The sequence below is a fragment of the Fukomys damarensis genome, unplaced genomic scaffold, assembly GCF_012274545.1.
Source record: "Fukomys damarensis isolate Sample0158 unplaced genomic scaffold, DMR_v1.0_HiC HiC_scaffold_23, whole genome shotgun sequence".
NCBI lineage: Eukaryota > Metazoa > Chordata > Mammalia > Rodentia > Bathyergidae > Fukomys > Fukomys damarensis.
Genome location: NW_022900935.1, coordinates 59,368,999 through 59,379,464, shown reverse-complemented (window position 1 = coordinate 59,379,464; position 10,466 = coordinate 59,368,999). Strand labels below are relative to the sequence as shown.

The window sequence follows — 10,466 nt, the reverse complement described above, 5'->3', positions numbered from 1 at the left end:
CCCCCACCCCTGCTCCAGCACCCCTGGGATCTAATGGGGAGTGCTCAGAACAGCCCCCCTCCTAGGGGCCCAAGTGTAGCATAAGCGAAAGAAATCTGCACCCAATAAAGAAAGCAGCTAGCTCAAGGCCCCCAAACCATCCACCCACATAAAATGCATTCCCAGCCCAAAGGGAAACTATTTCTGGATTATCCTTGGGGGAAGGGGGAAGGATCATCCGCACTTTGCTTCCGGCTTCCAGTAGCGAGGCCTCCCAATGACCACAGGACACTGAGGCCTGTCCTTGGGAAATACAGGGGGCAAGGCGCACCCCAAAATGGCTTCATTCAGTCCACACAGCTACAAAGGGAAGGCAAGCAGATTCAGTCCTCACCAGGGAGGAGCTCACTCTTGGTAGGACAGGTAGAGACAGGCCAGCTCAGTTTGCTAAGTGCTGGACTGGGGTTCGGAAAGGGGACATCTGGCCTTAACTGGGGGGGGGGTCCTAACAAGCTGAGGCCTAAAGGATGCCGTGAAGATTTCAGCTTCTTGGGAGGTGAGAAAAATTAATTACAGGGCTGGAAGAATAGCTTAGTGGTAGAGCACTTGTCTGACAAGCACAGGGCCCAGGGTTTGACCCCCCAGGATTGGAAAAAAAAAAAATCACTAGGCCATGAGTTTACAAATGAAAGGACCCTGAGGATCTAAGGACTGAGGGATCCTTGAATTTGGCAGGCAACTACCCACTGCATGCAATGTGTGTGACAAAGTTGGGGGTCTTCTGGCAGAGTTCCTAAGGCTTGCCATGCCACTCCGCATTCATACCAAGAAGCAGAGACCCACATCCCTGCAAATGAAAGGACTGGCAGACTGGGTCACTGCCAAGCCAAACATCAGGGGCCAATGCTCCAGCACTGTCACCCCTCGGGGACAACCAAAAAGCCATTACCTGCGGTGGGGCATGAAGGGGAGGTCTGAGCCTTCAGTTTTGGGAGAGCCAGACCAGGGCAGCACCTCCCACCCCCGGAGGAGTGGCAGGTAGCTGGGAAAGTCCCAGTGCTTGATCAGAGGGCCCAAGGGTCAGAGCAAGCACGAAAGCCCTGGGGGCTCCTGGGACTGGAAGTGAAAACAGTCTTGGAGACCTGGCAGGGCTCTGGGCCTCTGGATGGACAGCTGAGCCTGCTAGAGTGCTGTGGGGGAGGGAAGCGCAGCAAATCAATGTAAATCCTTCTGTTCCCCAGGCTCCACTCCACTCCCTGGGTTGAGGTCACTGGGTCAGAAGCCAGAGGAACCTGAGAGAGGTTCCCTTGGGGAGGAGAGGGGCCTGCAGAGTGAGGGGAAGGGACAAGAGGACACAGGATCATCTGTGACAAGGACCCCACAGGTACAAATGTGGAGGATGGGAGAAAGGAGAGGGACAGATGAGGAGACCCTTATCAGCCAGGTGGGCAAGAACAGTCGTGCCAGCCACCCACCCTCTCCGAGCACCTGCTGCACATCAGATATCAGACCTGACACACACCCTGCGTGCTACTGTAACCACATTTTAAATTTTTTGCTCAAGTAATCTATGCTCATTGGAGAAAATGCAAACAGCACAAGAGAGAAAATCCTCCTGGAACCTCACTGCAGGACAGCCAGGGAGATCTGTTGGTACACATCCTGACCACCTTTGCCCTCTGTGTGGGAGTTTGTAAATGTGACACCAAACAGCATCTGCTGGAAGCCCCCGGAAAGGTGAGTGGAACCTCCCCAGTGAGATGAGGAAACCAGAACCACCGACGCTAAGTGACTGGTCCTAGACCCCCAAGTAGGAAGAGGCAGGGTGCTGATCTGACTAACTCAGGCCTCAGGCTTTGGGAGGCAGTGAAGGATGGCTATTACAGGAGGGACGATGCCTAATTATACCCCTGCCATTAAAGGCAAGGACACGAGCGGACATCCTCCCTTGGCCACCAGCTCAGAGCCAGCCAAGTAGTATGGGGCCAGGAGCTGACCACTGCTTCCAGGGTGCAGGTGAGGGCTGGCTGGGCAGGATGGGAGGCCTGGCAGGATCTGCTGCACATCGGGGGAGGGCGGTGTTGGGCTGCTGGCACCAGGACCAAGTGGGGTGGGCCCAGCACTGACTCAGTGCAGGCCCCCATACAGAAAGAATGCCCAAGGCAAGGCAGGAAAATGCAGGCACCACCCCTTGGTGGGAAGGGGCAGGTTCGTGGCCACCAGCTAGTGGCCCCTTGGCTCCACCCACTCTGGATGGGCTGGGTGTCAGCAGAGAGGTCACAGACAGCAGACAGACGCTGCCTGCTTGGCCCACTCCCGGGAGCCAGGGCACCAGCAGCACAGCACTCTCGCCCGGCCTGGCAGCCTTTGGAGACAGCCATTTGTGCAGGTGCAAAGAAGCGCTGACCGCTCAGCACAGAGCAGGCCCTGTCCTGGGAGGGGAGGGGAGGTGACGGAACACAAATCAGCCAAAGGGACGATTTCCTACAGAGTAGGGCTTTTGAGGAACTAAGGGAAGAACCTGAGCTCTGGCGGCCGGGCCTAGGCTCCTGCTGCTCAGGGCCTGGAATGCCTCTCAGCTCTGCCCAGAGGTCCCTTCCCCACCTTGGTTTGACACTGTACCTCCTATGGTTCTCCCTCCTCACCTTGCTCTTCTCCTCAGATCTTGCCCCATTTGAGCACACTGAGAAGTTTACTTATTAATCCTAATGCCTGCTGGGGAATCTTCCATGGAAAGCCACTTTCTGTTTTTCTTGTTGTTTTATTTCTCAGCAGCAGTATGGATCAAACCCAGGGTCTTTGCACTGAGCTACATTCCCAACTCTTTTTATTTTTTACTTTAAGCCAGGGTCTCACTAAGTCACTAAATTGCTCAGCTGGACTCAAACTTGCAATCCTCCTGCCTCAGCCTCCCAGAATGGTGTGGTAACAGGCATGCACCACCATACCCAGCTGCTTGTTTTTTTGTTTTGTTGTTTTTTTTGGTACCGGGGATCGAACTCGGGTACTTGCGCTTGTAAGGCAGGCCACCGAACCGCTAAGCTAAATCCCCGGCCCGCTTTCTTCTTCTTATTCAGTGACTTCTACCCTTTTTTTTTCCCAGTGCTGTCCGAAGTGCACATAGTGAGCGATCACCATTCCCTGCTGCTTAGGTGAAAGGAGTAGGCAATGTCTGCACTGGTGACCTGAATGAAGGACAGGACACACTGGCCATGATGAAATTGGGAGACAGAGTGGGTCAGGCAGGCAGGCAATGGGTATAAGATCTCAAGATGGAGCAAGCTTGCATGTTCCCAGGGCATGAAGACAAGTCAGGGCCAAGTGCATGGAGAGCCCTGAGCAGAGAATCCAGGATAGACAATGAGGGTTAGAGCCAGGGCCTCGAAAGCCTGAGCCTGGGAACCGATGCAGGTTCTGGGCAGAGGCCTATGCAGCCCCTCCCCCAACACCAGTCCCCTCTCCTTGGCCCTGTGCAGGCTGCTCCATCTACTCACCCCCACCTATACCAGGCCTGCTGCATACGGTCTTTGAGCCTCTCTGTCTAAGCTGCCCCTGCCCCAGGAGCACATCAAGGTACTTTCCAAAGAGCCTTCCTGGTCTAACCCCACCTGTCCATTGTCACCTTGCTGCCACCTGTACCTTGCACTAAAATGGACCCTTCACACTGGCATGCATAGGGACACTCACCTAGCTCCAGAACTTCCACCCTCACCTTATATTATTATTATTATTATTATTATTATTATTATTATTATTATTATTATTATTATTATTTTGTTTGTCTTTTTTTTGGAGGGGGCAAAGTTTCGCTATATAGTTCAGGCTGGCCTTGAACACTATGCAGCACAGGCTGGCCTCAAACTTGTGGCAATCCTCCTGCCTCAGCCTCCTAAGTGCTAGGATTACAGTAAGCTATTGGGGAAAAATGAGAAGCAACTTGAATGGTCAATAACAGGGAGGCAGGTGAAGTATACTGAGGCCCTCAATGAAAGGCAGAAAACTACTGAGTGAGAAGGAAGCATATGTACAAGGTTTCCAAGAGCCTGGTAAACCTTATTAAAAATATTTGCCAGGGCCAGTGATTTAGCTCAGTAGTACCGTGCCTGTCTTGCAAGTACAAGATGCTGAGTTCAATCCCCGGTACCAAAAAAGAAAATCTGCCAAGTACAGTGGTACATGCCTATAATCCCAGCACTCTGGGAGGCTGAGACAGGAGGAGTCTTAAGTTCAAGGCCAGCCTGAGCAACTTGCCAAGACCTTGTCTTAAAAAATATATATAAAAAAGGGGCTGGGGACATAGCTCAGTGTGAAGGCCTGGGTTCAACCACCAGTACTTAAGAAAAAAAAAAAGTACATACTCAAATAACCCTGGAAGGGTTAGGGATTGGTGGTGATCTTTTTCTTCTTTTGTTTTATCTGCCTCCTTTGCAGGGTAGATAAGAGGATCAAATGGAGAAAGGATGAGGCCCTGGTGGTGCCTAGCTCCATCCATTGGTGGAATCACTCCTGAGCTCTGAGGGCAAGGGGCTCCTCTCCAGCCAAGGTAACCTGCATCGGGAGGGGCAGACCCCACTTGGGTGCAAATGCAGGGAAAGCCGGTAGTCAGTGGGTGAAACCAGCTACTCAGAGGGACACAGGAAAAGAAGCAAGTTCGTAAGTTCCACAGGCTGAAGATCTTGAGCTCAGGTCCCCAAGTCTGGGGCAGTCACCGCCACCTGGCTAGAGGGCCACCCTGAGACTGGGCTTCTGGGAAGGAACACCTCCTCCACCCCCACCTCCTAGAGACAGCCCAGCCTTAGTCCCTATGCCTGCCTGCCTGTTGTATGTACCCTGTCAGTGACCAGCCCAGCCTCTAAGCCACTCCCTGTTGTTCCTGCGGGACAGACTCCCAGGGCTCAGGCCTGCCCTAATGAGGCTTGCTGTCCTGTGGCTGATCCCTGTCTCCTTTCCACACAAGTCTGTGCCAGGTACATGGAACTAGCCCGAGCATTTCCGGTGGGCAGCTGACCCAGCAATTTCCTTCCCTTCTCCCTGTTCCCATTATCCCTCATGCCACTGACCAGCAGACAATTCCTGGCTCTGGAACACGTCTTCTCACATCCTGACACCCACCTGGAAAATACAGGAGAGCTTCCGGCTCAGGGATAGGCTAGAAACTCCACACCCCGCCCTCCCTTCCCATCCTTTGCTCCACCTCTGGGACACATGCTGACCTTCCCACCCTTCCATCTCAGGAGCTCAGCACAGACCCCAGTGGAGGACAGAGGTGGCTTCCCCTGCCCATGCTGGGTAGTAGATCTGATTTTGTGCCTCACCAGGCCACACTGCTCATCCCCTGCTGGCAATATTAGAGTGCCTAGGCATGGCCAAGCTGAGGCCATCTGTCCTGGGAATGTGAGATGGGCCAGACCCCAATAAGGCCCCTCAGTAGCCTGGCTATTTCCACTGATCTGCTAGGAGGGCCCACACCTAGGGCAGGACTCAAGACTCCTGTGTTGGCCCACACCCAAGGAGGCCTCTGGAGCCTCAGCCAGCATCGAGCCCGAGCCTCCTGCTTTCCAGGAACATATCACATGGGGTTCTCCTCTCCTCTCCCCTTTGTTCAGGCTCCCCACACCCTGCCACTGATCACGAAACTGTCCTCCCTTCCCTCACATCCTGTGCAAGGCTGGTTGTGGCTTCAGCCTCCTGCTTGGCAGAGGTGAGATGCCCTGGCACCTCCTACTGATGGGAGTGGCAGGGCGGGGCTCTGAGCCACTGGGGCAGCTGCTGACCCTTCTGGTTTCTGCCTGCACCAACTCAAGATGCCCGAGGCTGCTTCACCAGGGCCTGTGTTACCATGGGAAACCCAATCACCACTCAGGGCCTTGGCCAGCAGCTCAGCAAACGAACTTTGGCTGAAGGGCACTGCTGTGGAGCAGGTGTGTGTTTGGGGGATACCAGAGAATTATCAGCACTGATGTTGGTTAAGTAATCAAAGTACTGAGGGCTATGACCAGATGCTGCTTTCAGACTTTACATGCATCATCTCATTTATAATTATTACAACTAATCCGGGGTAGTATCAAGCCCTGAACAGTAAGAGTCCGAGTTTCTGTTTCAACTGCCATCTGACGGACTCCAGAATCCTCTGGTTCATTTCAAGCCACTCTCCTGGTACACAGGGCTGGCGAACAGTAGGCCAGATGGGGTCAGCCTCTACCAACCACTGTCCATCCCACAACCCTGAGAGTCCTCCCACCAGGCCAGGTCCCTTCTGAAGCGTTTCCTCTGCTGCCCCTCCCAGGACTGTGAAGAGGGTAAGAAGGTAGGATGTAAACATCCTCCTGCACCCTCTACCCTGTAGGGGCCTCAGTCCTCTCCAGGCAACCAGCACCAGATTTTCCAAGGAAGTGAATGGTAGTAGGATGTGGCCAAGTGAAAGGAGAAGCACAGTCATTCTGGGGAGAAGATGGACAACTTGTCTGGGGTTGGGGTAGATAGACTGCCTGGCCCACATCCAATCAAGCCCCATCCCAGGGTCTCCCACCTGTCCTGACACCTGAACAGCTGGCCCCATGAGCTGCCAGAAGACACCAACTACAGAAGGAAATGACCATACTAGTTTTGTCCACGTTGTATCCCCAGGGACACAGGGGAAGCACTCCCATTTTATCCTGAGAACTCCTCTGCCACCTCCAAGCTTTGCTCAAATGTTTCCAGAATGGCTGAGGCCCATTCTGGTCACCTTTAAAGCTCTAGCCCCAGCAGAGAACGGTGGTACACACCTGTAATCCCAGCCCTTGGGAGGCTGTGGCAGGAGGACTGCTAAGATTTCGAAGCAGCCTGGACCACACAGTGAGTTCAAGGCCAGCCTGAATTACATAGTGAGACCCTGCCTCAAAAATAAATAAATAAACTTGTACCCCCAGTAGCACAGGGGATCCCAACTCCTGTTGTAGTTCTTTTTCCTGTGCAACTCATATCATCTGCTAATGCATTATTACTAAAGCGTATTTCCTGTTACTTATGCTCCCTATCTTTTACAAAGAAAGTTTCACCATGACAGAACCTTGCTTTAAGGACTATGTCCAGTAGAATGATGCTACACATAAGCACTGATAAATACCCTTAAATCAATGAATGAAAAGTTGGACAACATTGAGATTAACTATGCAAAAAATGCTGAGGTAGGGTCACAAGGTCCTCACAGAAGCTTCCTACCCTGTTCTCAAGACTGAAACCATGGGCAGGGCCATGTGGACCTCATATGTGGCATCCTGCTTGGGATGTCATTGTGAGCCCTGTCCCAGACCCTCAGCTCCTGAGTAAGGAAAATCCCAGCATAACACTGTTAAATATTATTTATTAGAGTCAAACAGATCTGTGTCCAGATGTCCCTTTTGTCAAACCCTGGCAACACTGAGTCAAGTGCCTGGAGAGAAGGCTCTGGTCTCTACTGAATTCCTGAAGGGTAGAGTCAGGTATCTTGCAGTTGTCCTGTCCCCACGCCCAGAGCAGCCTCTCCTAACTCAAGAATTCATCACGGTCCCTGGGAACGGGAAGAAGCAGGGCGCTGTGGCTCTTCAAAGGACCAGTTTCTGCTGAGGCAGGGCAGGGAAGGAAGGATACCACAGAGGGACCTGAGCATGGCCACAGAACACAGCAAGGGAGCTTCTCCCTGGGATCCCCAGGGAGCCAGAATTGGGGATGACAAGCAGTGCCAGTAGCCCCACTGGGAAACACCCATGTCCTGCTCTGTACCCTGCTTCCCCCTGCAAACTGTGCCCAGGCAGAGGAAAATAAAGTTGCCAAGCAGACCTGGCATGTTCCAGCTGGGAGGAACCAAGATAGTGATAACACCAAGTGAGATAAGGGGGCCTCTCGGAACTGAGTGCTGCGGATAAGTGAGTCCAGGCCACCAGTGGTGGTCCAAGCTGCCAATTAGGGCAGACATTAGCCTCATGGGCCTCTACCCTGGCCCCCTACTCAGATGTCTCTATAGCTGCCCCTGGTTGGTCTAGGAAGTCCAGGAAACTAAGCCTTGCCACATTGTTCCTAAAAGCTCCTGTCAGGTCTCCCATGGCATATCAGGGGCCACAGACTGATGGTAGATGCACCAAACTTCCCAGCTCCATGTACCACTTTTCCCAGAAATCCAGTCGTGAAGAGGACATCCTAGCCCCAAGCAAGGTTGAAAGGGAACACTATGGAATTCCCCGAAAATCGCCTCAAAGAAAAGAGGAATGTGCTCCCCTGCCCCACCCCCCCAACAGGGTGTCCAGAATGGACAGTGTAAGCCCTCTCAAGCTGGACAAGAGCAGAGCAGATAATATTCTGCACTTAGGGAAGACCCTCAGCTTAGTCTGTGACCAGCCCTCATTCCTGGCTCTCCAAAGGAGCAAGGGAAGTATCAGGGACCAAAGAAACAGGATGTCAGGTAAGGACTGGCCACTGCCCCCTACTACTGAGGAGTATCCTCACTGACCTCTACAAACTTTTTATTTGTTTTTGAGACAGGGTCTCACTATGTAGTGGAAGCTGGCCTTGAACTCGGGGTGATCATCTCACCTCAGCCCTTGGAGTACTCAGATTACAGGTGTGTGTCACCAGGTCTGGGCAAGAGACTTGAAAGGATTACTAAATCATGAAACTTAGGCTGATTTCTGGACCAGGAAGCAAATCCTTTCAGCCCATCAAGTGTTTCCAAAAGGCCCAGGGCACACCCAAAGGCCTGTGAGTGCCTGGTGCTTTTTATACTTTTGGGGAAGCTAAAAAATTCTCTGTCCTTGTGTATGTACCAGAAAGTACATGTTCTTAATGTTTTCACCTTCTTGGCAACTTCTATTAAAACAAGGCTTGACATGGTTAATTGACTCAGCTAAGGTCATACAGCAAGAACTCAGCAAGTTATGATTTAAAATTACCTGATATCTAGGAAGACATTACAAAAAAACTTTTTTTTTTTTTTTAGACAGTCTTTTGATGTAGGCCAGGAATGCTAGGCAGCTCAAATTTGCAATCCTCTTGCCTCAGCCTTCTGAGCGCTGAGATTAAGGCTTGTACCACCATGCTTGGCTTAAAAAGCTTCACAAACACTAAGTTTGGGGAAAATTCAGGCAAGGAGAATCTTTTCTGTCTTAAATTTTCTAAAATTTTTCATTTTTCCCCTCCCTTGACTCCTACTCCCTTTTTCTGTTTTTTTGTTTTGTTTTAATGAACTTGAGTCACCTGGGGCTACAGGGTTTTCTTTTCAATGCTATTGTTTACTAAAAAGTTACCAAGTATTATTTTAATACAATTGAAATTATACTACTCTGCAACCAAAGGAGACACTCCGTTGCCTCAAAGAAGAGTAGGGACACAGAATGACCCCAGACGCTGGAGATGCTAACCAGGGGCCTTCAAGGAGACAGAAGAGCTGGGTTGGAGTCCTGACTGTCACAAATGAGTATTGTAGGCAGAAGAAGACTTAAAACTAATCCTAAATTCCCTGCTCACAAAATAAAGTAAAACCATCTCTCCCCTGACCCATCCTCGCCTGTGCCCTAGATCTTCCTCAAAAGCCATTTCTGACCTTGCCTTCCCCTGGGCAGGCCCCGCCTCTTGTGCTGCAGCCCCGGTCTTCCACCTGCGTTTCCTCTAGGCTGACACACCCTTTCCTTCCCTGCCTCCCATCCACTCAAAACCCCTCCTTACAGAGTCCCTAGCGCCCAGGTTAAGGCAGCTTGTGCCAACTGACAGGATCCCCTGGGGAAGGGGCTCTACAGTCTAAGCTCCGTCCTCCTCACCTAAAGATCACTGCTTCGGTGAGAGTTTCCGAGGACTACAACGCCCCATGTCCTAGTTACGCTCATTTCTCGCCACGACCAAGACTCAGTGGGTCCACCAACCGTCCAGCCGGAACAAGCCTAGTTAAACTTCTTTGGCAAGAATTTTCTACTACCCGCCAATCCCCACCGCGCAAGCCCCACCTATCAGGTGGAAGACAGACTGGATGTCAGCACGATCGCCTAAAGGTGTCCAGAGAAGTCCAGGAGAATGCCACAACAGCGAGGTCCCTCCGCTGGCTTCCTGCGTCCCCGGATTAGGAGGCACAAAGGGCCAGCAGGGAGACCCCCAGGTGGCCCGGACCCGGGCTAAGCCACCAAGGTAACGCAGCTCGCGGAGGCCGGGTCATGGAAGCCCCGCGTCGCCCGCTCCCCGCCCGGGCGCCTTGCACGTGAGCCCCGGGACTCCGCCTCCCGAACGAACCCCAGCCGGACACCTGTTCCCCAGATCCCGAAAGCCAACATTATTGTGCAAACCCACTCCCCAGGTTTGGTAATCGGGAGCGGACCAGCAGAGAGAAGTTCCCAGCAGAACTTTCCACAGGTGTCTATCTCCCAGACGAGCCAAACGACGGCGCCAGGGAGAGGCGGAGGAGCTGGGTGCAGCCCTCCCGGAGGGGAAGCCCGGGGGTCCCGGTCCTCTCCAGCCTCAGCGCGAGCGTTGGGCTCCCCAGCGGG

General features: G+C 52.6%; 1 protein-coding gene across 1 annotated transcript in view; it reads right to left on the bottom strand.

Moving 5' to 3' along the window:
- The window catches only part of Llgl2 (LLGL scribble cell polarity complex component 2), a 36,759-nt gene extending 26,759 nt beyond the window's left edge, over positions 1-10,000 (bottom strand). Inside the window, exon 1 of the mRNA XM_010630802.3 lies at positions 9,933-10,000. The gene's annotated coding sequence lies outside the window, so the exon portion shown is untranslated. The remainder of the gene's footprint in view (positions 1-9,932) is intronic.
- Between the last annotated feature and the right edge of the window lie 466 nt (positions 10,001-10,466).